This window comes from Phyllobates terribilis, unplaced genomic scaffold (genome assembly GCF_046119375.1).
Source record: "Phyllobates terribilis strain yellow unplaced genomic scaffold, ASM4611937v1 Scaffold_108__1_contigs__length_5656254, whole genome shotgun sequence".
In the NCBI taxonomy this organism is placed as follows: Eukaryota; Metazoa; Chordata; class Amphibia; order Anura; family Dendrobatidae; genus Phyllobates; species Phyllobates terribilis.
Genome location: NW_027362868.1, coordinates 2,999,470 through 3,026,598, shown reverse-complemented (window position 1 = coordinate 3,026,598; position 27,129 = coordinate 2,999,470). Strand labels below are relative to the sequence as shown.

Here is a 27,129-nt window from a genome sequence, read left to right as displayed (position 1 = left end):
TGCAGGCATTAAATGAAAGAAGTCAGTGTTCCAGCAGAGGGAGACAACGTTTCAGAAAAGGCATTGTAGCAAACCAAAAAAGAAATTTTAAGCGCAGCAGAGTAACCAGCTCACATACCTGTTAGCTCAGGTGAGTTTAAAAGGCTGCTGTTGATAACAAGGGCATTTGCTAAATAGATGGTGTGTGTGCAACAATATACTGAAAGGTCAATTATATTGTGCAGCTTATCTCACCACCTGTAGTTATTTAGGTGAAAGCTCCAAAATGCTTGCCTAATATGTCTGTTTATCCAAAAGGAAGTATAGAGGGAGAGCTAGATAGATAGCATTGCATTACATTACATTACATGGCAATGCAATGCACAGTTGCTGAAGTTGAACCAAAATGAGCTTGTCATCTGGCTTCTGCAACTTTTAACATGAAAAATCCAATGAGGAGAAGAAAAGCAAAGCCAAAGAGTCCATCCCAAAATCCGACAAACAAGCAAAATGAACAAAAAGCATTGAATTCAATTCTTTCTGATTTTAGAAACTGCATTAAAGAAGGGGTGCACCGGTCCTGGAGATACTGCAATACCAGGTCAATGCGTGGAGTGGACAGAGCAAGCTCTTTTTCCATCTCCCTGTTCTAAAAATCCATTTAATATATGGTCCCCAGATAGGGGACGTATCAGATATTAAACTGATAAGAACAGATACTACACTTGATCTTAGCCAAAAGGCCGAGAAGCGATAACCAGAATTGGTTTCCGACTACGGTGCCACCCAAGGATTCTGAAAAGTCCATTTGTGGAGATGGCCACCTGGACTCCCGTTAAGAAGACATGCTGTCAACCTCTAGATCCCTCACATGCCTGCACTTTTCGGCTTGCTGCTGCTGCAATCCACGCGTTTTAGATCTGCATAACTCCACCTCTTTTAGCACAGTACCCTCAACCCCCGGCTGTTCCCACCTGCCTCAACACCGTTGGAAGGGAGGAGAACCAATTAAGGCGGGGGGGGGGGTGGAACGAGCAGCTGTCTACCCTTAGCAGGAGGGTTGCTGATTAATTACCTCTCCTGCTGCTGCTGCTGCTGGCTGTCCAGCAGCAGACTGAAGGTGGCTGCTGCTGTGCGCAGGTATATAAAGGCTCAGAGCCTATTATGACACGCGCAGCCAGCGTTCCATTGCCACATTCCGTCTACTGCAGGCGGGATACCTGGATGGCTGAATGTCACTGAGAAGCTCACAGAGACCGCCATAAGCAACAGTTTAAAAGAATGCCACAGACTAATCAACCAAACTTTTTGGGTTGGTTTCTCTTTTATAGTCTGCAGGCATTAAATGAAAGAAGTCAGTGTTCCAGCAGAGGGAGACAACGTTTCAGAAAAGGCATTGTAGCAAACCAAAAAAGAAATTTTAAGCGCAGCAGAGTAACCAGCTCACATACCTGTTAGCTCAGGTGAGTTTAAAAGGCTGCTGTTGATAACAAGGGCATTTGCTAAATAGATGGTGTGTGTGCAACAATATACTGAAAGGTCAATTATATTGTGCAGCTTATCTCACCACCTGTAGTTATTTAGGTGAAAGCTCCAAAATGCTTGCCTAATATGTCTGTTTATCCAAAAGGAAGTATAGAGGGAGAGCTAGATAGATAGCATTGCATTACATTACATTACATGGCAATGCAATGCACAGTTGCTGAAGTTGAACCAAAATGAGCTTGTCATCTGGCTTCTGCAACTTTTAACATGAAAAATCCAATGAGGAGAAGAAAAGCAAAGCCAAAGAGTCCATCCCAAAATCCGACAAACAAGCAAAATGAACAAAAAGCATTGAATTCAATTCTTTCTGATTTTAGAAACTGCATTAAAGAAGGGGTGCACCGGTCCTGGAGATACTGCAATACCAGGTCAATGCGTGGAGTGGACAGAGCAAGCTCTTTTTCCATCTCCCTGTTCTAAAAATCCATTTAATATATGGTCCCCAGATAGGGGACGTATCAGATATTAAACTGATAAGAACAGATACTACACTTGATCTTAGCCAAAAGGCCGAGAAGCGATAACCAGAATTGGTTTCCGACTACGGTGCCACCCAAGGATTCTGAAAAGTCCATTTGTGGAGATGGCCACCTGGACTCCCGTTAAGAAGACATGCTGTCAACCTCTAGATCCCTCACATGCCTGCACTTTTCGGCTTGCTGCTGCTGCAATCCACGCGTTTTAGATCTGCATAACTCCACCTCTTTTAGCACAGTACCCTCAACCCCCGGCTGTTCCCACCCGCCTCAACACCGTTGGAAGGGAGGAGAACCAATTAAGGCGGGGGGGGGGGTGGAACGAGCAGCTGTCTACCCTTAGCAGGAGGGTTGCTGATTAATTACCTCTCCTGCTGCTGCTGCTGCTGGCTGTCCAGCAGCAGACTGAAGGTGGCTGCTGCTGTGCGCAGGTATATAAAGGCTCAGAGCCTATTATGACACGCGCAGCCAGCGTTCCATTGCCACATTCCGTCTACTGCAGGCGGGATACCTGGATGGCTGAATGTCACTGAGAAGCTCACAGAGACCGCCATAAGCAACAGTTTAAAAGAATGCCACAGACTAATCAACCAAACTTTTTGGGTTGGTTTCTCTTTTATAGTCTGCAGGCATTAAATGAAAGAAGTCAGTGTTCCAGCAGAGGGAGACAACGTTTCAGAAAAGGCATTGTAGCAAACCAAAAAAGAAATTTTAAGCGCAGCAGAGTAACCAGCTCACATACCTGTTAGCTCAGGTGAGTTTAAAAGGCTGCTGTTGATAACAAGGGCATTTGCTAAATAGATGGTGTGTGTGCAACAATATACTGAAAGGTCAATTATATTGTGCAGCTTATCTCACCACCTGTAGTTATTTAGGTGAAAGCTCCAAAATGCTTGCCTAATATGTCTGTTTATCCAAAAGGAAGTATAGAGGGAGAGCTAGATAGATAGCATTGCATTACATTACATTACATGGCAATGCAATGCACAGTTGCTGAAGTTGAACCAAAATGAGCTTGTCATCTGGCTTCTGCAACTTTTAACATGAAAAATCCAATGAGGAGAAGAAAAGCAAAGCCAAAGAGTCCATCCCAAAATCCGACAAACAAGCAAAATGAACAAAAAGCATTGAATTCAATTCTTTCTGATTTTAGAAACTGCATTAAAGAAGGGGTGCACCGGTCCTGGAGATACTGCAATACCAGGTCAATGCGTGGAGTGGACAGAGCAAGCTCTTTTTCCATCTCCCTGTTCTAAAAATCCATTTAATATATGGTCCCCAGATAGGGGACGTATCAGATATTAAACTGATAAGAACAGATACTACACTTGATCTTAGCCAAAAGGCCGAGAAGCGATAACCAGAATTGGTTTCTGACTACGGTGCCACCCAAGGATTCTGAAAAGTCCATTTGTGGAGATGGCCACCTGGACTCCCGTTAAGAAGACATGCTGTCAACCTCTAGATCCCTCACATGCCTGCACTTTTCGGCTTGCTGCTGCTGCAATCCACGCGTTTTAGATCTGCATAACTCCACCTCTTTTAGCACAGTACCCTCAACCCCCGGCTGTTCCCACCCGCCTCAACACCGTTGGAAGGGAGGAGAACCAATTAAGGCGGGGGGGGGTGGAACGAGCAGCTGTCTACCCTTAGCAGGAGGGTTGCTGATTAATTACCTCTCCTGCTGCTGCTGCTGCTGGCTGTCCAGCAGCAGACTGAAGGTGGCTGCTGCTGTGCGCAGGTATATAAAGGCTCAGAGCCTATTATGACACGCGCAGCCAGCGTTCCATTGCCACATTCCGTCTACTGCAGGCGGGATACCTGGATGGCTGAATGTCACTGAGAAGCTCACAGAGACCGCCATAAGCAACAGTTTAAAAGAATGCCACAGACTAATCAACCAAACTTTTTGGGTTGGTTTCTCTTTTATAGTCTGCAGGCATTAAATGAAAGAAGTCAGTGTTCCAGCAGAGGGAGACAACGTTTCAGAAAAGGCATTGTAGCAAACCAAAAAAGAAATTTTAAGCGCAGCAGAGTAACCAGCTCACATACCTGTTAGCTCAGGTGAGTTTAAAAGGCTGCTGTTGATAACAAGGGCATTTGCTAAATAGATGGTGTGTGTGCAACAATATACTGAAAGGTCAATTATATTGTGCAGCTTATCTCACCACCTGTAGTTATTTAGGTGAAAGCTCCAAAATGCTTGCCTAATATGTCTGTTTATCCAAAAGGAAGTATAGAGGGAGAGCTAGATAGATAGCATTGCATTACATTACATTACATGGCAATGCAATGCACAGTTGCTGAAGTTGAACCAAAATGAGCTTGTCATCTGGCTTCTGCAACTTTTAACATGAAAAATCCAATGAGGAGAAGAAAAGCAAAGCCAAAGAGTCCATCCCAAAATCCGACAAACAAGCAAAATGAACAAAAAGCATTGAATTCAATTCTTTCTGATTTTAGAAACTGCATTAAAGAAGGGGTGCACCGGTCCTGGAGATACTGCAATACCAGGTCAATGCGTGGAGTGGACAGAGCAAGCTCTTTTTCCATCTCCCTGTTCTAAAAATCCATTTAATATATGGTCCCCAGATAGGGGACGTATCAGATATTAAACTGATAAGAACAGATACTACACTTGATCTTAGCCAAAAGGCCGAGAAGCGATAACCAGAATTGGTTTCCGACTACGGTGCCACCCAAGGATTCTGAAAAGTCCATTTGTGGAGATGGCCACCTGGACTCCCGTTAAGAAGACATGCTGTCAACCTCTAGATCCCTCACATGCCTGCACTTTTCGGCTTGCTGCTGCTGCAATCCACGCGTTTTAGATCTGCATAACTCCACCTCTTTTAGCACAGTACCCTCAACCCCCGGCTGTTCCCACCCGCCTCAACACCGTTGGAAGGGAGGAGAACCAATTAAGGCGGGGGGGGGGGTGGAACGAGCAGCTGTCTACCCTTAGCAGGAGGGTTGCTGATTAATTACCTCTCCTGCTGCTGCTGCTGCTGGCTGTCCAGCAGCAGACTGAAGGTGGCTGCTGCTGTGCGCAGGTATATAAAGGCTCAGAGCCTATTATGACACGCGCAGCCAGCGTTCCATTGCCACATTCTGTCTACTGCAGGCGGGATACCTGGATGGCTGAATGTCACTGAGAAGCTCACAGAGACCGCCATAAGCAACAGTTTAAAAGAATGCCACAGACTAATCAACCAAACTTTTTGGGTTGGTTTCTCTTTTATAGTCTGCAGGCATTAAATGAAAGAAGTCAGTGTTCCAGCAGAGGGAGACAACGTTTCAGAAAAGGCATTGTAGCAAACCAAAAAAGAAATTTTAAGCGCAGCAGAGTAACCAGCTCACATACCTGTTAGCTCAGGTGAGTTTAAAAGGCTGCTGTTGATAACAAGGGCATTTGCTAAATAGATGGTGTGTGTGCAACAATATACTGAAAGGTCAATTATATTGTGCAGCTTATCTCACCACCTGTAGTTATTTAGGTGAAAGCTCCAAAATGCTTGCCTAATATGTCTGTTTATCCAAAAGGAAGTATAGAGGGAGAGCTAGATAGATAGCATTGCATTACATTACATTACATGGCAATGCAATGCACAGTTGCTGAAGTTGAACCAAAATGAGCTTGTCATCTGGCTTCTGCAACTTTTAACATGAAAAATCCAATGAGGAGAAGAAAAGCAAAGCCAAAGAGTCCATCCCAAAATCCGACAAACAAGCAAAATGAACAAAAAGCATTGAATTCAATTTTTTCTGATTTTAGAAACTGCATTAAAGAAGGGGTGCACCGGTCCTGGAGATACTACAATACCAGGTCAATGCGTGGAGTGGACAGAGCAAGCTCTTTTTCCATCTCCCTGTTCTAAAAATCCATTTAATATATGGTCCCCAGATAGGGGACGTATCAGATATTAAACTGATAAGAACAGATACTACACTTGATCTTAGCCAAAAGGCCGAGAAGCGATAACCAGAATTGGTTTCCGACTACGGTGCCACCCAAGGATTCTGAAAAGTCCATTTGTGGAGATGGCCACCTGGACTCCCGTTAAGAAGACATGCTGTCAACCTCTAGATCCCTCACATGCCTGCACTTTTCGGCTTGCTGCTGCTGCAATCCACGCGTTTTAGATCTGCATAACTCCACCTCTTTTAGCACAGTACCCTCAACCCCCAGCTGTTCCCACCCGCCTCAACACCGTTGGAAGGGAGGAGAACCAATTAAGGCGGGGGGGGGGGGTGGAACGAGCAGCTGTCTACCCTTAGCAGGAGGGTTGCTGATTAATTACCTCTCCTGCTGCTGCTGCTGCTGGCTGTCCAGCAGCAGACTGAAGGTGGCTGCTGCTGTGCGCAGGTATATAAAGGCTCAGAGCCTATTATGACACGCGCAGCCAGCGTTCCATTGCCACATTCCGTCTACTGCAGGCGGGATACCTGGATGGCTGAATGTCACTGAGAAGCTCACAGAGACCGCCATAAGCAACAGTTTAAAAGAATGCCACAGACTGATCAACCAAACTTTTTGGGTTGGTTTCTCTTTTATAGTCTGCAGGCATTAAATGAAAGAAGTCAGTGTTCCAGCAGAGGGAGACAACGTTTCAGAAAAGGCATTGTAGCAAACCAAAAAAGAAATTTTAAGCGCAGCAGAGTAACCAGCTCACATACCTGTTAGCTCAGGTGAGTTTAAAAGGCTGCTGTTGATAACAAGGGCATTTGCTAAATAGATGGTGTGTGTGCAACAATATACTGAAAGGTCAATTATATTGTGCAGCTTATCTCACCACCTGTAGTTATTTAGGTGAAAGCTCCAAAATGCTTGCCTAATATGTCTGTTTATCCAAAAGGAAGTATAGAGGGAGAGCTAGATAGATAGCATTGCATTACATTACATTACATGGCAATGCAATGCACAGTTGCTGAAGTTGAACCAAAATGAGCTTGTCATCTGGCTTCTGCAACTTTTAACATGAAAAATCCAATGAGGAGAAGAAAAGCAAAGCCAAAGAGTCCATCCCAAAATCCGACAAACAAGCAAAATGAACAAAAAGCATTGAATTCAATTCTTTCTGAATTTAGAAACTGCATTAAAGAAGGGGTGCACCGGTCCTGGAGATACTGCAATACCAGGTCAATGCGTGGAGTGGACAGAGCAAGCTCTTTTTCCATCTCCCTGTTCTAAAAATCCATTTAATATATGGTCCCCAGATAGGGGACGTATCAGATATTAAACTGATAAGAACAGATACTACACTTGATCTTAGCCAAAAGGCCGAGAAGCGATAACCAGAATTGGTTTCCGACTACGGTGCCACCCAAGGATTCTGAAAAGTCCATTTGTGGAGATGGCCACCTGGACTCCCGTTAAGAAGACATGCTGTCAACCTCTAGATCCCTCACATGCCTGCACTTTTCGGCTTGCTGCTGCTGCAATCCACGCGTTTTAGATCTGCATAACTCCACCTCTTTTAGCACAGTACCCTCAACCCCCGGCTGTTCCCACCCGCCTCAACACCGTTGGAAGGGAGGAGAACCAATTAAGACGGGGGGGGGGGTGGAACGAGCAGCTGTCTACCCTTAGCAGGAGGGTTGCTGATTAATTACCTCTCCTGCTGCTGCTGCTGCTGGCTGTCCAGCAGCAGACTGAAGGTGGCTGCTGCTGTGCGCAGGTATATAAAGGCTCAGAGCCTATTATGACACGCGCAGCCAGCGTTCCATTGCCACATTCCGTCTACTGCAGGCGGGATACCTGGATGGCTGAATGTCACTGAGAAGCTCACAGAGACCGCCATAAGCAACAGTTTAAAAGAATGCCACAGACTAATCAACCAAACTTTTTGGGTTGGTTTCTCTTTTATAGTCTGCAGGCATTAAATGAAAGAAGTCAGTGTTCCAGCAGAGGGAGACAACGTTTCAGAAAAGGCATTGTAGCAAACCAAAAAAGAAATTTTAAGCGCAGCAGAGTAACCAGCTCACATACCTGTTAGCTCAGGTGAGTTTAAAAGGCTGCTGTTGATAACAAGGGCATTTGCTAAATAGATGGTGTGTGTGCAACAATATACTGAAAGGTCAATTATATTGTGCAGCTTATCTCACCACCTGTAGTTATTTAGGTGAAAGCTCCAAAATGCTTGCCTAATATGTCTGTTTATCCAAAAGGAAGTATAGAGGGAGAGCTAGATAGATAGCATTGCATTACATTACATTACATGGCAATGCAATGCACAGTTGCTGAAGTTGAACCAAAATGAGCTTGTCATCTGGCTTCTGCAACTTTTAACATGAAAAATCCAATGAGGAGAAGAAAAGCAAAGCCAAAGAGTCCATCCCAAAATCCGACAAACAAGCAAAATGAACAAAAAGCATTGAATTCAATTCTTTCTGATTTTAGAAACTGCATTAAAGAAGGGGTGCACCGGTCCTGGAGATACTGCAATACCAGGTCAATGCGTGGAGTGGACAGAGCAAGCTCTTTTTCCATCTCCCTGTTCTAAAAATCCATTTAATATATGGTCCCCAGATAGGGGACGTATCAGATATTAAACTGATAAGAACAGATACTACACTTGATCTTAGCCAAAAGGCCGAGAAGCGATAACCAGAATTGGTTTCCGACTACGGTGCCACCCAAGGATTCTGAAAAGTCCATTTGTGGAGATGGCCACCTGGACTCCCGTTAAGAAGACATGCTGTCAACCTCTAGATCCCTCACATGCCTGCACTTTTCGGCTTGCTGCTGCTGCAATCCACGCGTTTTAGATCTGCATAACTCCACCTCTTTTAGCACAGTACCCTCAACCCCCGGCTGTTCCCACCCGCCTCAACACCGTTGGAAGGGAGGAGAACCAATTAAGACGGGGGGGGGGGGTGGAACGAGCAGCTGTCTACCCTTAGCAGGAGGGTTGCTGATTAATTACCTCTCCTGCTGCTGCTGCTGCTGGCTGTCCAGCAGCAGACTGAAGGTGGCTGCTGCTGTGCGCAGGTATATAAAGGCTCAGAGCCTATTATGACACGCGCAGCCAGCGTTCCATTGCCACATTCCGTCTACTGCAGGCGGGATACCTGGATGGCTGAATGTCACTGAGAAGCTCACAGAGACCGCCATAAGCAACAGTTTAAAAGAATGCCACAGACTAATCAACCAAACTTTTTGGGTTGGTTTCTCTTTTATAGTCTGCAGGCATTAAATGAAAGAAGTCAGTGTTCCAGCAGAGGGAGACAACGTTTCAGAAAAGGCATTGTAGCAAACCAAAAAAGAAATTTTAAGCGCAGCAGAGTAACCAGCTCACATACCTGTTAGCTCAGGTGAGTTTAAAAGGCTGCTGTTGATAACAAGGGCATTTGCTAAATAGATGGTGTGTGTGCAACAATATACTGAAAGGTCAATTATATTGTGCAGCTTATCTCACCACCTGTAGTTATTTAGGTGAAAGCTCCAAAATGCTTGCCTAATATGTCTGTTTATCCAAAAGGAAGTATAGAGGGAGAGCTAGATAGATAGCATTGCATTACATTACATTACATGGCAATGCAATGCACAGTTGCTGAAGTTGAACCAAAATGAGCTTGTCATCTGGCTTCTGCAACTTTTAACATGAAAAATCCAATGAGGAGAAGAAAAGCAAAGCCAAAGAGTCCATCCCAAAATCCGACAAACAAGCAAAATGAACAAAAAGCATTGAATTCAATTCTTTCTGATTTTAGAAACTGCATTAAAGAAGGGGTGCACCGGTCCTGGAGATACTGCAATACCAGGTCAATGCGTGGAGTGGACAAAGCAAGCTCTTTTTCCATCTCCCTGTTCTAAAAATCCATTTAATATATGGTCCCCAGATAGGGGACGTATCAGATATTAAACTGATAAGAACAGATACTACACTTGATCTTAGCCAAAAGGCCGAGAAGCGATAACCAGAATTGGTTTCCGACTACGGTGCCACCCAAGGATTCTGAAAAGTCCATTTGTGGAGATGGCCACCTGGACTCCCGTTAAGAAGACATGCTGTCAACCTCTAGATCCCTCACATGCCTGCACTTTTCGGCTTGCTGCTGCTGCAATCCACGCGTTTTAGATCTGCATAACTCCACCTCTTTTAGCACAGTACCCTCAACCCCCGGCTGTTCCCACCCGCCTCAACACCGTTGGAAGGGAGGAGAACCAATTAAGGCGGGGGGGGGGGGGGGTGGAACGAGCAGCTGTCTACCCTTAGCAGGAGGGTTGCTGATTAATTACCTCTCCTGCTGCTGCTGCTGCTGGCTGTCCAGCAGCAGACTGAAGGTGGCTGCTGCTGTGCGCAGGTATATAAAGGCTCAGAGCCTATTATGACACGCGCAGCCAGCGTTCCATTGCCACATTCTGTCTACTGCAGGCGGGATACCTGGATGGCTGAATGTCACTGAGAAGCTCACAGAGACCGCCATAAGCAACAGTTTAAAAGAATGCCACAGACTAATCAACCAAACTTTTTGGGTTGGTTTCTCTTTTATAGTCTGCAGGCATTAAATGAAAGAAGTCAGTGTTCCAGCAGAGGGAGACAACGTTTCAGAAAAGGCATTGTAGCAAACCAAAAAAGAAATTTTAAGCGCAGCAGAGTAACCAGCTCACATACCTGTTAGCTCAGGTGAGTTTAAAAGGCTGCTGTTGATAACAAGGGCATTTGCTAAATAGATGGTGTGTGTGCAACAATATACTGAAAGGTCAATTATATTGTGCAGCTTATCTCACCACCTGTAGTTATTTAGGTGAAAGCTCCAAAATGCTTGCCTAATATGTCTGTTTATCCAAAAGGAAGTATAGAGGGAGAGCTAGATAGATAGCATTGCATTACATTACATTACATGGCAATGCAATGCACAGTTGCTGAAGTTGAACCAAAATGAGCTTGTCATCTGGCTTCTGCAACTTTTAACATGAAAAATCCAATGAGGAGAAGAAAAGCAAAGCCAAAGAGTCCATCCCAAAATCCGACAAACAAGCAAAATGAACAAAAAGCATTGAATTCAATTCTTTCTGATTTTAGAAACTGCATTAAAGAAGGGGTGCACGGGTCCTGGAGATACTACAATACCAGGTCAATGCGTGGAGTGGACAGAGCAAGCTCTTTTTCCATCTCCCTGTTCTAAAAATCCATTTAATATATGGTCCCCAGATAGGGGACGTATCAGATATTAAACTGATAAGAACAGATACTACACTTGATCTTAGCCAAAAGGCCGAGAAGCGATAACCAGAATTGGTTTCCGACTACGGTGCCACCCAAGGATTCTGAAAAGTCCATTTGTGGAGATGGCCACCTGGACTCCCGTTAAGAAGACATGCTGTCAACCTCTAGATCCCTCACATGCCTGCACTTTTCGGCTTGCTGCTGCTGCAATCCACGCGTTTTAGATCTGCATAACTCCACCTCTTTTAGCACAGTACCCTCAACCCCCGGCTGTTCCCACCCGCCTCAACACCGTTGGAAGGGAGGAGAACCAATTAAGGCGGGGGGGTGAGTGGAACGAGCAGCTGTCTACCCTTAGCAGGAGGGTTGCTGATTAATTACCTCTCCTGCTGCTGCTGCTGCTGGCTGTCCAGCAGCAGACTGAAGGTGGCTGCTGCTGTGCGCAGGTATATAAAGGCTCAGAGCCTATTATGACACGCGCAGCCAGCGTTCCATTGCCACATTCCGTCTACTGCAGGCGGGATACCTGGATGGCTGAATGTCACTGAGAAGCTCACAGAGACCGCCATAAGCAACAGTTTAAAAGAATGCCACAGACTAATCAACCAAACTTTTTGGGTTGGTTTCTCTTTTATAGTCTGCAGGCATTAAATGAAAGAAGTCAGTGTTCCAGCAGAGGGAGACAACGTTTCAGAAAAGGCATTGTAGCAAACCAAAAAAGAAATTTTAAGCGCAGCAGAGTAACCAGCTCACATACCTGTTAGCTGAGGTGAGTTTAAAAGGCTGCTGTTGATAACAAGGGCATTTGCTAAATAGATGGTGTGTGTGCAACAATATACTGAAAGGTCAATTATATTGTGCAGCTTATCTCACCACCTGTAGTTATTTAGGTGAAAGCTCCAAAATGCTTGCCTAATATGTCTGTTTATCCAAAAGGAAGTATAGAGGGAGAGCTAGATAGATAGCATTGCATTACATTACATTACATGGCAATGCAATGCACAGTTGCTGAAGTTGAACCAAAATGAGCTTGTCATCTGGCTTCTGCAACTTTTAACATGAAAAATCCAATGAGGAGAAGAAAAGCAAAGCCAAAGAGTAAATCCCAAAATCCGACAAACAAGCAAAATGAACAAAAAGCATTGAATTCAATTCTTTCTGATTTTAGAAACTGCATTAAAGAAGGGGTGCACCGGTCCTGGAGATACTGCAATACCAGGTCAATGCGTGGAGTGGACAGAGCAAGCTCTTTTTCCATCTCCCTGTTCTAAAAATCCATTTAATATATGGTCCCCAGATAGGGGACGTATCAGATATTAAACTGATAAGAACAGATACTACACTTGATCTTAGCCAAAAGGCTGAGAAGCGATAACCAGAATTGGTTTCCGACTACGGTGCCACCCAAGGATTCTGAAAAGTCCATTTGTGGAGATGGCAACCTGGACTCCCGTTAAGAAGACATGCTGTCAACCTCTAGATCCCTCACATGCCTGCACTTTTCGGCTTGCTGCTGCTGCAATCCACGCGTTTTAGATCTGCATAACTCCACCTCTTTTAGCACAGTACCCTTAACCCCCGGCTGTTCCCACCCGCCTCAACACCGTTGGAAGGGAGGAGAACCAATTAAGGCGGGGGGGGGGGGTGGAACGAGCAGCTGTCTACCCTTAGCAGGAGGGTTGCTGATTAATTACCTCTCCTGCTGCTGCTGCTGCTGGCTGTCCAGCAGCAGACTGAAGGTGGCTGCTGCTGTGCGCAGGTATATAAAGGCTCAGAGCCTATTATGACACGCGCAGCCAGCGTTCCAATGCCACATTCCGTCTACTGCAGGCGGGATACCTGGATGGCTGAATGTCACTGAGAAGCTCACAGAGACCGCCATAAGCAACAGTTTAAAAGAATGCCACAGACTAATCAACCAAACTTTTTGGGTTGGTTTCTCTTTTATAGTCTGCAGGCATTAAATGAAAGAAGTCAGTGTTCCAGCAGAGGGAGACAACGTTTCAGAAAAGGCATTGTAGCAAACCAAAAAAGAAATTTTAAGTGCAGCAGAGTAACCAGCTCACATACCTGTTAGCTCAGGTGAGTTTAAAAGGCTGCTGTTGATAACAAGGGCATTTGCTAAATTGATGGTGTGTGTGCAACAATATACTGAAAGGTCAATTATATTGTGCAGCTTATCTCACCACCTGTAGTTATTTAGGTGAAAGCTCCAAAATGCTTGCCTAATATGTCTGTTTACCCAAAAGGAAGTATAGAGGGAGAGCTAGATAGATAGCATTGCATTACATTACATTACATGGCAATGCAATGCACAGTTGCTGAAGTTGAACCAAAATGAGCTTTTCATCTGGCTTCTGCAACTTTTAACATGAAAAATCCAATGAGGAGAAGAAAAGCAAAGCCAAAGAGTCCATCCCAAAATCCGACAAACAAGCAAAATGAACAAAAAGCATTGAATTCAATTCTTTCTGATTTTAGAAACTGCATTAAAGAAGGGGTGCACCGGTCCTGGAGATACTGCAATACCAGGTCAATGCGTGGAGTGGACAGAGCAAGCTCTTTTTCCATCTCCCTGTTCTAAAAATCCATTTAATATATGGTCCCCAGATAGGGGACGTATCAGATATTAAACTGATAAGAACAGATACTACACTTGATCTTAGCCAAAAGGCCGAGAAGCGATAACCAGAATTGGTTTCCGACTACGGTGCCACCCAAGGATTCTGAAAAGTCCATTTGTGGAGATGGCCACCTGGACTCCCGTTAAGAAGACATGCTGTCAACCTCTAGATCCCTCACATGCCTGCACTTTTCGGCTTGCTGCTGCTGCAATCCACGCGTTTTAGATCTGCATAACTCCACCTCTTTTAGCACAGTACCCTCAACCCCCGGCTGTTCCCACCCGCCTCAACACCGTTGGAAGGGAGGAGAACCAATTAAGGCGGGGGGGGGGGTGGAACGAGCAGCTGTCTACCCTTAGCAGGAGGGTTGCTGATTAATTACCTCTCCTGCTGCTGCTGCTGGCTGTCCAGCAGCAGACTGAAGGTGGCTGCTGCTGTGCGCAGGTATATAAAGGCTCAGAGCCTATTATGACACGCGCAGCCAGCGTTCCATTGCCACATTCCGTCTACTGCAGGCGGGATACCTGGATGGCTGAATGTCACTGAGAAGCTCACAGAGACCGCCATAAGCAACAGTTTAAAAGAATGCCACAGACTAATCAACCAAACTTTTTGGTTGGTTTCTCTTTTATAGTCTGCAGGCATTAAATGAAAGAATTCAGTGTTCCAGCAGAGGGAGACAACGTTTCAGAAAAGGCATTGTAGCAAACCAAAAAAGAAATTTTAAGCGCAGCAGAGTAACCAGCTCACATACCTGTTAGCTCAGGTGAGTTTAAAAGGCTGCTGTTGATAACAAGGGCATTTGCTAAATAGATGGTGTGTGTGCAACAATATACTGAAAGGTCAATTATATTGTGCAGCTTATCTCACCACCTGTAGTTATTTAGGTGAAAGCTCCAAAATGCTTGCCTAATATGTCTGTTTATCCAAAAGGAAGTATAGAGGGAGAGCTAGATAGATAGCATTGCATTACATTACATTACATGGCAATGCAATGCACAGTTGCTGAAGTTGAACCAAAATGAGCTTGTCATCTGGCTTCTGCAACTTTTAACATGAAAAATCCAATGAGGAGAAGAAAAGCAAAGCCAAAGAGTCCATCCCAAAATCCGACAAACAAGCAAAATGAACAAAAAGCATTGAATTCAATTCTTTCTGATTTTAGAAACTGCATTAAAGAAGGGGTGCACCGGTCCTGGAAATACTGCAATACCAGGTCAATGCGTGGAGTGGACAGAGCAAGCTCTTTTTCCATCTCCCTGTTCTAAAAATCCATTTAATATATGGTCCCCAGATAGGGGACGTATCAGATATTAAACTGATAAGAACAGATACTACACTTGATCTTAGCCAAAAGGCCGAGAAGCGATAACCAGAATTGGTTTCCGACTACGGTGCCACCCAAGGATTCTGAAAAGTCCATTTGTGGAGATGGCCACCTGGACTCCCGTTAAGAAGACATGCTGTCAACCTCTAGATCCCTCACATGCCTGCACTTTTCGGCTTGCTGCTGCTGCAATCCACGCGTTTTAGATCTGCATAACTCCACCTCTTTTAGCACAGTACCCTCAACCCCCGGCTGTTCCCACCCGCCTCAACACCGTTGGAAGGGAGGAGAACCAATTAAGGCGGGGGGGGGGTGGAACGAGCAGCTGTCTACCCTTAGCAGGAGGGTTGCTGATTAATTACCTCTCCTGCTGCTGCTGCTGCTGGCTGTCCAGCAGCAGACTGAAGGTGGCTGCTGCTGTGCGCAGGTATATAAAGGCTCAGAGCCTATTATGACACGCGCAGCCAGCGTTCCATTGCCACATTCCGTCTACTGCAGGCGGGATACCTGGATGGCTGAATGTCACTGAGAAGCTCACAGAGACCGCCATAAGCAACAGTTTAAAAGAATGCCACAGACTAATCAACCAAACTTTTTGGGTTGGTTTCTCTTTTATAGTCTGCAGGCATTAAATGAAAGAAGTCAGTGTTCCAGCAGAGGGAGACAACGTTTCAGAAAAGGCATTGTAGCAAACCAAAAAAGAAATTTTAAGCGCAGCAGAGTAACCAGCTCACATACCTGTTAGCTCAGGTGAGTTTAAAAGGCTGCTGTTGATAACAAGGGCATTTGCTAAATAGATGGTGTGTGTGCAACAATATACTGAAAGGTCAATTATATTGTGCAGCTTATCTCACCACCTGTAGTTATTTAGGTGAAAGCTCCAAAATGCTTGCCTAATATGTCTGTTTATCCAAAAGGAAGTATAGAGGGAGAGCTAGATAGATAGCACTGCATTACATTACTTTACATGGCAATGCAATGCACAGTTGCTGAAGCTGAACCAAAATGAGCTTGTCATCTGGCTTCTGCAACTTTTAACATGAAAAATCCAATGAGGAGAAGAAAAGCAAAGCCAAAGAGTCCATCCCAAAATCCGACAAACAAGCAAAATGAACAAAAAGCATTGAATTCAATTCTTTCTGATTTTAGAAACTGCATTAAAGAAGGGGTGCACCGGTCCTGGAGATACTGCAATACCAGGTCAATGCGTGGAGTGGACAGAGCAAGCTCTTTTTCCATCTCCCTGTTCTAAAAATCCATTTAATATATGGTCCCCAGATAGGGGACGTATCAGATATTAAACTGATAAGAACAGATACTACACTTGATCTTAGCCAAAAGGCCGAGAAGCGATAACCAGAATTGGTTTCCGACTACGGTGCCACCCAAGGATTCTGAAAAGTCCATTTGTGGAGATGGCCACCTGGACTCCCGTTAAGAAGACATGCTGTCAACCTCTAGATCCCTCACATGCCTGCACTTTTCGGCTTGCTGCTGCTGCAATCCACGCGTTTTAGATCTGCATAACTCCACCTCTTTTAGCACAGTACCCTCAACCCCCGGCTGTTCCCACCCGCCTCAACACCGTTGGAAGGGAGGAGAACCAATTAAGGCGGGGGGGGGGGTGGAACGAGCAGCTGTCTACCCTTAGCAGGAGGGTTGCTGATTAATTACCTCTCCTGCTGCTGCTGCTGCTGCTGGCTGTCCAGCAGCAGACTGAAGGTGGCTGCTGCTGTGCGCAGGTATATAAAGGCTCAGAGCCTATTATGACACGCGCAGCCAGCGTTCCATTGCCACATTCCGTCTACTGCAGGCGGGATACCTGGATGGCTGAATGTCACTGAGAAGCTCACAGAGACCGCCATAAGCAACAGTTTAAAAGAATGCCACAGACTAATCAACCAAACTTTTTGGGTTGGTTTCTCTTTTATAGTCTGCAGGCATTAAATGAAAGAAGTCAGTGTTCCAGCAGAGGGAGACAACGTTTCAGAAAAGGCATTGTAGCAAACCAAAAAAGAAATTTTAAGCGCAGCAGAGTAACCAGCTCACATACCTGTTAGCTCAGGTGAGTTTAAAAGGCTGCTGTTGATAACAAGGGCATTTGCTAAATAGATGGTGTGTGTGCAACAATATACTGAAAGGTCAATTATATTGTGCAGCTTATCTCACCACCTGTAGTTATTTAGGTGAAAGCTCCAAAATGCTTGCCTAATATGTCTGTTTATCCAAAAGGAAGTATAGAGGGAGAGCTAGATAGATAGCATTGCATTACATTACATTACATGGCAATGCAATGCACAGTTGCTGAAGTTGAACCAAAATGAGCTTGTCATCTGGCTTCTGCAACTTTTAACATGAAAAATCCAATGAGGAGAAGAAAAGCAAAGCCAAAGAGTCCATCCCAAAATCCGACAAACAAGCAAAATGAACAAAAAGCATTGAATTCAATTCTTTCTGATTTTAGAAACTGCATTAAAGAAGGGGTGCACCGGTCCTGGAGATACTGCAATACCAGGTCAATGCGTGGAGTGGACAGAGCAAGCTCTTTTTCCATCTCCCTGTTCTAAAAATCCATTTAATATATGGTCCCCAGATAGGGGACGTATCAGATATTAAACTGATAAGAACAGATACTACACTTGATCTTAGCCAAAAGGCCGAGAAGCGATAACCAGAATTGGTTTCCGACTACGGTGCCACCCAAGGATTCTGAAAAGTCCATTTGTGGAGATGGCCACCTGGACTCCCGTTAAGAAGACATGCTGTCAACCTCTAGATCCCTCACATGCCTGCACTTTTCGGCTTGCTGCTGCTGCAATCCACGCGTTTTAGATCTGCATAACTCCACCTCTTTTAGCACAGTACCCTCAACCCCCGGCTGTTCCCACCCGCCTCAACACCGTTGGAAGGGAGGAGAACCAATTAAGGCGGGGGGGGGGGTGGAACGAGCAGCTGTCTACCCTTAGCAGGAGGGTTGCTGATTAATTACCTCTCCTGCTGCTGCTGCTGCTGGCTGTCCAGCAGCAGACTGAAGGTGGCTGCTGCTGTGCGCAGGTATATAAAGGCTCAGAGCCTATTATGACACGCGCAGCCAGCGTTCCATTGCCACATTCCGTCTACTGCAGGCGGGATACCTGGATGGCTGAATGTCACTGAGAAGCTCACAGAGACCGCCATAAGCAACAGTTTAAAAGAATGCCACAGACTAATCAACCAAACTTTTTGGGTTGGTTTCTCTTTTATAGTCTGCAGGCATTAAATGAAAGAAGTCAGTGTTCCAGCAGAGGGAGACAACGTTTCAGAAAAGGCATTGTAGCAAACCAAAAAAGAAATTTTAAGCGCAGCAGAGTAACCAGCTCACATACCTGTTAGATCAGGTGAGTTTAAAAGGCTGCTGTTGATAACAAGGGCATTTGCTAAATAGATGGTGTGTGTGCAACAATATACTGAAAGGTCAATTATATTGTGCAGCTTATCTCACCACCTGTAGTTATTTAGGTGAAAGCTCCAAAATGCTTGCCTAATATGTCTGTTTATCCAAAAGGAAGTATAGAGGGAGAGCTAGATAGATAGCATTGCATTACATTACATTACATGGCAATGCAATGCACAGTTGCTGAAGTTGAACCAAAATGAGCTTGTCATCTGGCTTCTGCAACTTTTAACATGAAAAATCCAATGAGGAGAAGAAAAGCAAAGCCAAAGAGTCCATCCCAAAATCCGACAAACAAGCAAAATGAACAAAAAGCATTGAATTCAATTCTTTCTGATTTTAGAAACTGCATTAAAGAAGGGGTGCACCGGTCCTGGAGATACTGCAATACCAGGTCAATGCGTGGAGTGGACAGAGCAAGCTCTTTTTCCATCTCCCTGTTCTAAAAATCCATTTAATATATGGTCCCCAGATAGGGGACGTATCAGATATTAAACTGATAAGAACAGATACTACACTTGATCTTAGCCAAAAGGCCGAGAAGCGATAACCAGAATTGGTTTCCGACTACGGTGCCACCCAAGGATTCTGAAAAGTCCATTTGTGGAGATGGCCACCTGGACTCCCGTTAAGAAGACATGCTGTCAACCTCTAGATCCCTCACATACCTGCACTTTTCGGCTTGCTGCTGCTGCAATCCACGCGTTTTAGATCTGCATAACTCCACCTCTTTTAGCACAGTACCCTCAACCCCCGGCTGTTCCCACCCGCCTCAACACCGTTGGAAGGGAGGAGAACCAATTAAGGCGGGGGGGGGGTGGAACGAGCAGCTGTCTACCCTTAGCAGGAGGGTTGCTGATTAATTACCTCTCCTGCTGCTGCTGCTGCTGGCTGTCCAGCAGCAGACTGAAGGTGGCTGCTGCTGTGCGCAGGTATATAAAGGCTCAGAGCCTATTATGACACGCGCAGCCAGCGTTCCATTGCCACATTCCGTCTACTGCAGGCGGGATACCTGGATGGCTGAATGTCACTGAGAAGCTCACAGAGACCGCCATAAGCAACAGTTTAAAAGAATGCCACAGACTAATCAACCAAACTTTTTGGGTTGGTTTCTCTTTTATAGTCTGCAGGCATTAAATGAAAGAAGTCAGTGTTCCAGCAGAGGGAGACAACGTTTCAGAAAAGGCATTGTAGCAAACCAAAAAAGAAATTTTAAGCGCAGCAGAGTAACCAGCTCACATACCTGTTAGCTCAGGTGAGTTTAAAAGGCTGCTGTTGATAACAAGGGCATTTGCTAAATAGATGGTGTGTGTGCAACAATATACTGAAAGGTCAATTATATTGTGCAGCTTATCTCACCACCTGTAGTTATTTAGGTGAAAGCTCCAAAATGCTTGCCTAATATGTCTGTTTATCCAAAAGGAAGTATAGAGGGAGAGCTAGATAGATAGCATTGCATTACATTACATTACATGGCAATGCAATGCACAGTTGCTGAAGTTGAACCGAAATGAGCTTGTCATCTGGCTTCTGCAACTTTTAACATGAAAAATCCAATGAGGAGAAGAAAAGCAAAGCCAAAGAGTCCATCCCAAAATCCGACAAACAAGCAAAATGAACAAAAAGCATTGAATTCAATTCTTTCTGATTTTAGAAACTGCATTAAAGAAGGGGTGCACCGGTCCTGGAGATACTGCAATACCAGGTCAATGCGTGGAGTGGACAGAGCAAGCTCTTTTTCCATCTCCCTGTTCTAAAAATCCATTTAATATATGGTCCCCAGATAGGGGACGTATCAGATATTAAACTGATAAGAACAGATACTACACTTGATCTTAGCCAAAAGGCCGAGAAGCGATAACCAGAATTGGTTTCCGACTACGGTGCCACCCAAGGATTCTGAAAAGTCCATTTGTGGAGATGGCCACCTGGACTCCCGTTAAGAAGACATGCTGTCAACCTCTAGATCCCTCACATGCCTGCACTTTTCGGCTTGCTGCTGCTGCAATCCACGCGTTTTAGATCTGCATAACTCCACCTCTTTTAGCACAGTACCCTCAACCCCCGGCTGTTCCCACCCGCCTCAACACCGTTGGAAGGGAGGAGAACCAATTAAGGCGGGGGGGGGGGGTGGAACGAGCAGCTGTCTACCCTTAGCAGGAGGGTTGCTGATTAATTACCTCTCCTGCTGCTGCTGCTGCTGGCTGTCCAGCAGCAGACTGAAGGTGGCTGCTGCTGTGCGCAGGTATATAAAGGCTCAGAGCCTATTATGACACGCGCAGCCAGCGTTCCATTGCCACATTCCGTCTACTGCAGGCGGGATACCTGGATGGCTGAATGTCACTGAGAAGCTCACAGAGACCGCCATAAGCAACAGTTTAAAAGAATGCCACAGACTAATCAACCAAACTTTTTGGGTTGGTTTCTCTTTTATAGTCTGCAGGCATTAAATGAAAGAAGTCAGTGTTCCAGCAGAGGGAGACAACGTTTCAGAAAAGGCATTGTAGCAAACCAAAAAAGAAATTTTAAGCGCAGCAGAGTAACCAGCTCACATACCTGTTAGATCAGGTGAGTTTAAAAGGCTGCTGTTGATAACAAGGGCATTTGCTAAATAGATGGTGTGTGTGCAACAATATACTGAAAGGTCAATTATATTGTGCAGCTTATCTCACCACCTGTAGTTATTTAGGTGAAAGCTCCAAAATGCTTGCCTAATATGTCTGTTTATCCAAAAGGAAGTATAGAGGGAGAGCTAGATAGATAGCATTGCATTACATTACATTACATGGCAATGCAATGCACAGTTGCTGAAGTTGAACCAAAATGAGCTTGTCATCTGGCTTCTGCAACTTTTAACATGAAAAATCCAATGAGGAGAAGAAAAGCAAAGCCAAAGAGTCCATCCCAAAATCCGACAAACAAGCAAAATGAACGAAAAGCATTGAATTCAATTCTTTCTGATTTTAGAAACTGCATTAAAGAAGGGGTGCACCGGTCCTGGAGATACTGCAATACCAGGTCAATGCGTGGAGTGGACAGAGCAAGCTCTTTTTCCATCTCCCTGTTCTAAAAATCCATTTAATATATGGTCCCCAGATAGGGGACGTATCAGATATTAAACTGATAAGAACAGATACTACACTTGATCTTAGCCAAAAGGCCGAGAAGCGATAACCAGAATTGGTTTCCGACTACGGTGCCACCCAAGGATTCTGAAAAGTCCATTTGTGGAGATGGCCACCTGGACTCCCGTTAAGAAGACATGCTGTCAACCTCTAGATCCCTCACATACCTGCACTTTTCGGCTTGCTGCTGCTGCAATCCACGCGTTTTAGATCTGCATAACTCCACCTCTTTTAGCACAGTACCCTCAACCCCCGGCTGTTCCCACCCGCCTCAACACCGTTGGAAGGGAGGAGAACCAATTAAGGCGGGGGGGGGGTGGAACGAGCAGCTGTCTACCCTTAGCAGGAGGGTTGCTGATTAATTACCTCTCCTGCTGCTGCTGCTGCTGGCTGTCCAGCAGCAGACTGAAGGTGGCTGCTGCTGTGCGCAGGTGTATAAAGGCTCAGAGCCTATTATGACACGCGCAGCCAGCGTTCCATTGCCACATTCCGTCTACTGCAGGCGGGATACCTGGATGGCTGAATGTCACTGAGAAGCTCACAGAGACCGCCATAAGCAACAGTTTAAAAGAATGCCACAGACTAATCAACCAAACTTTTTGGGTTGGTTTCTCTTTTATAGTCTGCAGGCATTAAATGAAAGAAGTCAGTGTTCCAGCAGAGGGAGACAACGTTTCAGAAAAGGCATTGTAGCAAACCAAAAAAGAAATTTTAAGCGCAGCAGAGTAACCAGCTCACATACCTGTTAGCTCAGGTGAGTTTAAAAGGCTGCTGTTGATAACAAGGGCATTTGCTAAATAGATGGTGTGTGTGCAACAATATACTGAAAGGTCAATTATATTGTGCAGCTTATCTCACCACCTGTAGTTATTTAGGTGAAAGCTCCAAAATGCTTGCCTAATATGTCTGTTTATCCAAAAGGAAGTATAGAGGGAGAGCTAGATAGATAGCATTGCATTACATTACATTACATGGCAATGCAATGCACAGTTGCTGAAGTTGAACCGAAATGAGCTTGTCATCTGGCTTCTGCAACTTTTAACATGAAAAATCCAATGAGGAGAAGAAAAGCAAAGCCAAAGAGTCCATCCCAAAATCCGACAAACAAGCAAAATGAACAAAAAGCATTGAATTCAATTCTTTCTGATTTTAGAAACTGCATTAAAGAAGGGGTGCACCGGTCCTGGAGATACTGCAATACCAGGTCAATGCGTGGAGTGGACAGAGCAAGCTCTTTTTCCATCTCCCTGTTCTAAAAATCCATTTAATATATGGTCCCCAGATAGGGGACGTATCAGATATTAAACTGATAAGAACAGATACTACACTTGATCTTAGCCAAAAGGCCGAGAAGCGATAACCAGAATTGGTTTCCGACTACGGTGCCACCCAAGGATTCTGAAAAGTCCATTTGTGGAGATGGCCACCTGGACTCCCGTTAAGAAGACATGCTGTCAACCTCTAGATCCCTCACATGCCTGCACTTTTCGGCTTGCTGCTGCTGCAATCCACGCGTTTTAGATCTGCATAACTCCACCTCTTTTAGCACAGTACCCTCAACCCCCGGCTGTTCCCACCCGCCTCAACACCGTTGGAAGGGAGGAGAACCAATTAAGGCGGGGGGGGGGGGTGGAACGAGCAGCTGTCTACCCTTAGCAGGAGGGTTGCTGATTAATTACCTCTCCTGCTGCTGCTGCTGCTGGCTGTCCAGCAGCAGACTGAAGGTGGCTGCTGCTGTGCGCAGGTATATAAAGGCTCAGAGCCTATTATGACACGCGCAGCCAGCGTTCCATTGCCACATTCCGTCTACTGCAGGCGGGATACCTGGATGGCTGAATGTCACTGAGAAGCTCACAGAGACCGCCATAAGCAACAGTTTAAAAGAATGCCACAGACTAATCAACCAAACTTTTTGGGTTGGTTTCTCTTTTATAGTCTGCAGGCATTAAATGAAAGAAGTCAGTGTTCCAGCAGAGGGAGACAACGTTTCAGAAAAGGCATTGTAGCAAACCAAAAAAGAAATTTTAAGCGCAGCAGAGTAACCAGCTCACATACCTGTTAGCTCAGGTGAGTTTAAAAGGCTGCTGTTGATAACAAGGGCATTTGCTAAATAGATGGTGTGTGTGCAACAATATACTGAAAGGTCAATTATATTGTGCAGCTTATCTCACCACCTGTAGTTATTTAGGTGAAAGCTCCAAAATGCTTGCCTAATATGTCTGTTTATCCAAAAGGAAGTATAGAGGGAGAGCTAGATAGATAGCATTGCATTACATTACATTACATGGCAATGCAATGCACAGTTGCTGAAGTTGAACCAAAATGAGCTTGTCATCTGGCTTCTGCAACTTTTAACATGAAAAATCCAATGAGGAGAAGAAAAGCAAAGCCAAAGAGTCCATCCCAAAATCCGACAAACAAGCAAAATGAACAAAAAGCATTGAATTCAATTCTTTCTGATTTTAGAAACTGCATTAAAGAAGGGGTGCACCGGTCCTGGAGATACTGCAATACCAGGTCAATGCGTGGAGTGGACAGAGCAAGCTCTTTTTCCATCTCCCTGTTCTAAAAATCCATTTAATATATGGTCCCCAGATAGGGGACGTATCAGATATTAAACTGATAAGAACAGATACTACACTTGATCTTAGCCAAAAGGCCGAGAAGCGATAACCAGAATTGGTTTCCGACTACGGTGCCACCCAAGGATTCTGAAAAGTCCATTTGTGGAGATGGCCACCTGGACTCCCGTTAAGAAGACATGCTGTCAACCTCTAGATCCCTCACATGCCTGCACTTTTCGGCTTGCTGCTGCTGCAATCCACGCGTTTTAGATCTGCATAACTCCACCTCTTTTAGCACAGTACCCTCAACCCCCGGCTGTTCCCACCCGCCTCAACACCGTTGGAAGGGAGGAGAACCAATTAAGGCGGGGGGGGGGGGGGGTGGAACGAGCAGCTGTCTACCCTTAGCAGGAGGGTTGCTGATTAATTACCTCTCCTGCTGCTGCTGCTGCTGGCTGTCCAGCAGCAGACTGAAGGTGGCTGCTGCTGTGCGCAGGTATATAAAGGCTCAGAGCCTATTATGACACGCGCAGCCAGCGTTCCATTGCCACATTCCGTCTACTGCAGGCGGGATACCTGGATGGCTGAATGTCACTGAGAAGCTCACAGAGACCGCCATAAGCAACAGTTTAAAAGAATGCCACAGACTAATCAACCAAACTTTTTGGGTTGGTTTCTCTTTTATAGTCTGCAGGCATTAAATGAAAGAAGTCAGTGTTCCAGCAGAGGGAGACAACGTTTCAGAAAAGGCATTGTAGCAAACCAAAAAAGAAATTTTAAGCGCAGCAGAGTAACCAGCTCACATACCTGTTAGCTCAGGCGAGATTAAATGCTGCTGTTGATAACAAGGGCATTTGCTAAATAGATGGTGTGTGTGCAACAATATACTGAAAGGTCAATTATATTGTGCAGCTTATCTCACCACCTGTAGTTATTTAGGTGAAAGCTCCAAAATGCTTGCCTAATATGTCTGTTTATCCAAAAGGAAGTATAGAGGGAGAGCTAGATAGATAGCATTGCATTACATTACATTACATGGCAATGCAATGCACAGTTGCTGAAGTTGAACCAAAATGAGCTTGTCATCTGGCTTCTGCAACTTTTAACATGAAAAATCCAATGAGGAGAAGAAAAGCAAAGCCAAAGAGTCCATCCCAAAATCCGACAAACAAGCAAAATGAACAAAAAGCATTGAATTCAATTCTTTCTGATTTTAGAAACTGCATTAAAGAAGGGGTGCACCGGTCCTGGAGATACTGCAATACCAGGTCAATGCGTGGAGTGGACAGAGCAAGCTCTTTTTCCATCTCCCTGTTCTAAAAATCCATTTAATATATGGTCCCCAGATAGGGGACGTATCAGATATTAAACTGATAAGAACAGATACTACACTTGATCTTAGCCAAAAGGCCGAGAAGCGATAACCAGAATTGGTTTCCGACTACGGTGCCACCCAAGGATTCTGAAAAGTCCATTTGTGGAGATGGCCACCTGGACTCCCGTTAAGAAGACATGCTGTCAACCTCTAGATCCCTCACATGCCTGCACTTTTCGGCTTGCTGCTGCTGCAATCCACGCGTTTTAGATCTGCATAACTCCACCTCTTTTAGCACAGTACCCTCAACCCCCGGCTGTTCCCACCCGCCTCAACACCGTTGGAAGGGAGGAGAACCAATTAAGGCGGGGGGGGGGTGGAACGAGCAGCTGTCTACCCTTAGCAGGAGGGTTGCTGATTAATTACCTCTCCTGCTGCTGCTGCTGCTGGCTGTCCAGCAGCAGACTGAAGGTGGCTGCTGCTGTGCGCAGGTATATAAAGGCTCAGAGCCTATTATGACACGCGCAGCCAGCGTTCCATTGCCACATTCCGTCTACTGCAGGCGGGATACCTGGATGGCTGAATGTCACTGAGAAGCTCACAGAGACCGCCATAAGCAACAGTTTAAAAGAATGCCACAGACTAATCAACCAAACTTTTTGGGTTGGTTTCTCTTTTATAGTCTGCAGGCATTAAATGAAAGAAGTCAGTGTTCCAGCAGAGGGAGACAACGTTTCAGAAAAGGCATTGTAGCAAACCAAAAAAGAAATTTTAAGCGCAGCAGAGTAACCAGCTCACATACCTGTTAGCTCAGGTGAGTTTAAAAGGCTGCTGTTGATAACAAGGGCATTTGCTAAATAGATGGTGTGTGTGCAACAATATACTGAAAGGTCAATTATATTGTGCAGCTTATCTCACCACCTGTAGTTATTTAGGTGAAAGCTCCAAAATGCTTGCCTAATATGTCTGTTTATCCAAAAGGAAGTATAGAGGGAGAGCTAGATAGATAGCATTGCATTACATTACATTACATGGCAATGCAATGCACAGTTGCTGAAGTTGAACCAAAATGAGCTTGTCATCTGGCTTCTGCAACTTTTAACATGAAAAATCCAATGAGGAGAAGAAAAGCAAAGCCAAAGAGTCCATCCCAAAATCCGACAAACAAGCAAAATGAACAAAAAGCATTGAATTCAATTCTTTCTGATTTTAGAAACTGCATTAAAGAAGGGGTGCACCGGTCCTGGAGATACTGCAATACCAGGTCAATGCGTGGAGTGGACAGAGCAAGCTCTTTTTCCATCTCCCTGTTCTAAAAATCCATTTAATATATGGTCCCCAGATAGGGGACGTATCAGATATTAAACTGATAAGAACAGATACTACACTTGATCTTAGCCAAAAGGCCGAGAAGCGATAACCAGAATTGGTTTCCGACTACGGTGCCACCCAAGGATTCTGAAAAGTCCATTTGTGGAGATGGCCACCTGGACTCCCGTTAAGAAGACATGCTGTCAACCTCTAGATCCCTCACATGCCTGCACTTTTCGGCTTGCTGCTGCTGCAAT

At 45.0% G+C, this 27,129-nt stretch overlaps 21 non-coding genes across 21 annotated transcripts; all 21 read right to left on the bottom strand.

The window, feature by feature from the left end:
- Positions 1–543: 543 nt before the first annotated feature.
- LOC141199951 (U2 spliceosomal RNA) lies at positions 544–734 on the bottom strand. The gene has a single exon (XR_012271690.1). It is a non-coding gene; the product is annotated as a U2 spliceosomal RNA (small nuclear RNA).
- A 1,121-nt stretch (positions 735–1,855) lies between these two features.
- On the bottom strand, positions 1,856–2,046 carry LOC141199950 (U2 spliceosomal RNA). Its single transcript, XR_012271689.1, has one exon. It is a non-coding gene; the product is annotated as a U2 spliceosomal RNA (small nuclear RNA).
- Positions 2,047–3,167: 1,121 nt separating this feature from the next.
- Positions 3,168–3,358, bottom strand: LOC141199949 (U2 spliceosomal RNA). Its single transcript, XR_012271688.1, has one exon. It is a non-coding gene; the product is annotated as a U2 spliceosomal RNA (small nuclear RNA).
- A 1,119-nt stretch (positions 3,359–4,477) lies between these two features.
- On the bottom strand, positions 4,478–4,668 carry LOC141199948 (U2 spliceosomal RNA). Its single transcript, XR_012271687.1, has one exon. It is a non-coding gene; the product is annotated as a U2 spliceosomal RNA (small nuclear RNA).
- A 1,121-nt stretch (positions 4,669–5,789) lies between these two features.
- Positions 5,790–5,980, bottom strand: LOC141200452 (U2 spliceosomal RNA). The gene has a single exon (XR_012272172.1). It is a non-coding gene; the product is annotated as a U2 spliceosomal RNA (small nuclear RNA).
- Positions 5,981–7,102: 1,122 nt separating this feature from the next.
- LOC141199947 (U2 spliceosomal RNA) lies at positions 7,103–7,293 on the bottom strand. Its single transcript, XR_012271686.1, has one exon. It is a non-coding gene; the product is annotated as a U2 spliceosomal RNA (small nuclear RNA).
- Positions 7,294–8,414: 1,121 nt separating this feature from the next.
- On the bottom strand, positions 8,415–8,605 carry LOC141199946 (U2 spliceosomal RNA). The gene has a single exon (XR_012271685.1). It is a non-coding gene; the product is annotated as a U2 spliceosomal RNA (small nuclear RNA).
- Positions 8,606–9,727: 1,122 nt separating this feature from the next.
- On the bottom strand, positions 9,728–9,918 carry LOC141200423 (U2 spliceosomal RNA). The gene has a single exon (XR_012272144.1). It is a non-coding gene; the product is annotated as a U2 spliceosomal RNA (small nuclear RNA).
- A 1,125-nt stretch (positions 9,919–11,043) lies between these two features.
- LOC141200693 (U2 spliceosomal RNA) lies at positions 11,044–11,234 on the bottom strand. The gene has a single exon (XR_012272406.1). It is a non-coding gene; the product is annotated as a U2 spliceosomal RNA (small nuclear RNA).
- Positions 11,235–12,355: 1,121 nt separating this feature from the next.
- Positions 12,356–12,546, bottom strand: LOC141200348 (U2 spliceosomal RNA). The gene has a single exon (XR_012272070.1). It is a non-coding gene; the product is annotated as a U2 spliceosomal RNA (small nuclear RNA).
- A 1,122-nt stretch (positions 12,547–13,668) lies between these two features.
- Positions 13,669–13,859, bottom strand: LOC141199944 (U2 spliceosomal RNA). The gene has a single exon (XR_012271683.1). It is a non-coding gene; the product is annotated as a U2 spliceosomal RNA (small nuclear RNA).
- Positions 13,860–14,976: 1,117 nt separating this feature from the next.
- LOC141200228 (U2 spliceosomal RNA) lies at positions 14,977–15,167 on the bottom strand. The gene has a single exon (XR_012271954.1). It is a non-coding gene; the product is annotated as a U2 spliceosomal RNA (small nuclear RNA).
- Positions 15,168–16,287: 1,120 nt separating this feature from the next.
- Positions 16,288–16,478, bottom strand: LOC141199943 (U2 spliceosomal RNA). Its single transcript, XR_012271682.1, has one exon. It is a non-coding gene; the product is annotated as a U2 spliceosomal RNA (small nuclear RNA).
- A 1,124-nt stretch (positions 16,479–17,602) lies between these two features.
- LOC141199942 (U2 spliceosomal RNA) lies at positions 17,603–17,793 on the bottom strand. The gene has a single exon (XR_012271681.1). It is a non-coding gene; the product is annotated as a U2 spliceosomal RNA (small nuclear RNA).
- A 1,121-nt stretch (positions 17,794–18,914) lies between these two features.
- On the bottom strand, positions 18,915–19,105 carry LOC141199941 (U2 spliceosomal RNA). The gene has a single exon (XR_012271680.1). It is a non-coding gene; the product is annotated as a U2 spliceosomal RNA (small nuclear RNA).
- A 1,120-nt stretch (positions 19,106–20,225) lies between these two features.
- Positions 20,226–20,416, bottom strand: LOC141199940 (U2 spliceosomal RNA). The gene has a single exon (XR_012271679.1). It is a non-coding gene; the product is annotated as a U2 spliceosomal RNA (small nuclear RNA).
- A 1,122-nt stretch (positions 20,417–21,538) lies between these two features.
- LOC141199939 (U2 spliceosomal RNA) lies at positions 21,539–21,729 on the bottom strand. The gene has a single exon (XR_012271678.1). It is a non-coding gene; the product is annotated as a U2 spliceosomal RNA (small nuclear RNA).
- A 1,120-nt stretch (positions 21,730–22,849) lies between these two features.
- Positions 22,850–23,040, bottom strand: LOC141199938 (U2 spliceosomal RNA). The gene has a single exon (XR_012271677.1). It is a non-coding gene; the product is annotated as a U2 spliceosomal RNA (small nuclear RNA).
- Positions 23,041–24,162: 1,122 nt separating this feature from the next.
- On the bottom strand, positions 24,163–24,353 carry LOC141199937 (U2 spliceosomal RNA). Its single transcript, XR_012271676.1, has one exon. It is a non-coding gene; the product is annotated as a U2 spliceosomal RNA (small nuclear RNA).
- A 1,124-nt stretch (positions 24,354–25,477) lies between these two features.
- LOC141199936 (U2 spliceosomal RNA) lies at positions 25,478–25,668 on the bottom strand. Its single transcript, XR_012271675.1, has one exon. It is a non-coding gene; the product is annotated as a U2 spliceosomal RNA (small nuclear RNA).
- Positions 25,669–26,788: 1,120 nt separating this feature from the next.
- LOC141199935 (U2 spliceosomal RNA) lies at positions 26,789–26,979 on the bottom strand. Its single transcript, XR_012271674.1, has one exon. It is a non-coding gene; the product is annotated as a U2 spliceosomal RNA (small nuclear RNA).
- Between the last annotated feature and the right edge of the window lie 150 nt (positions 26,980–27,129).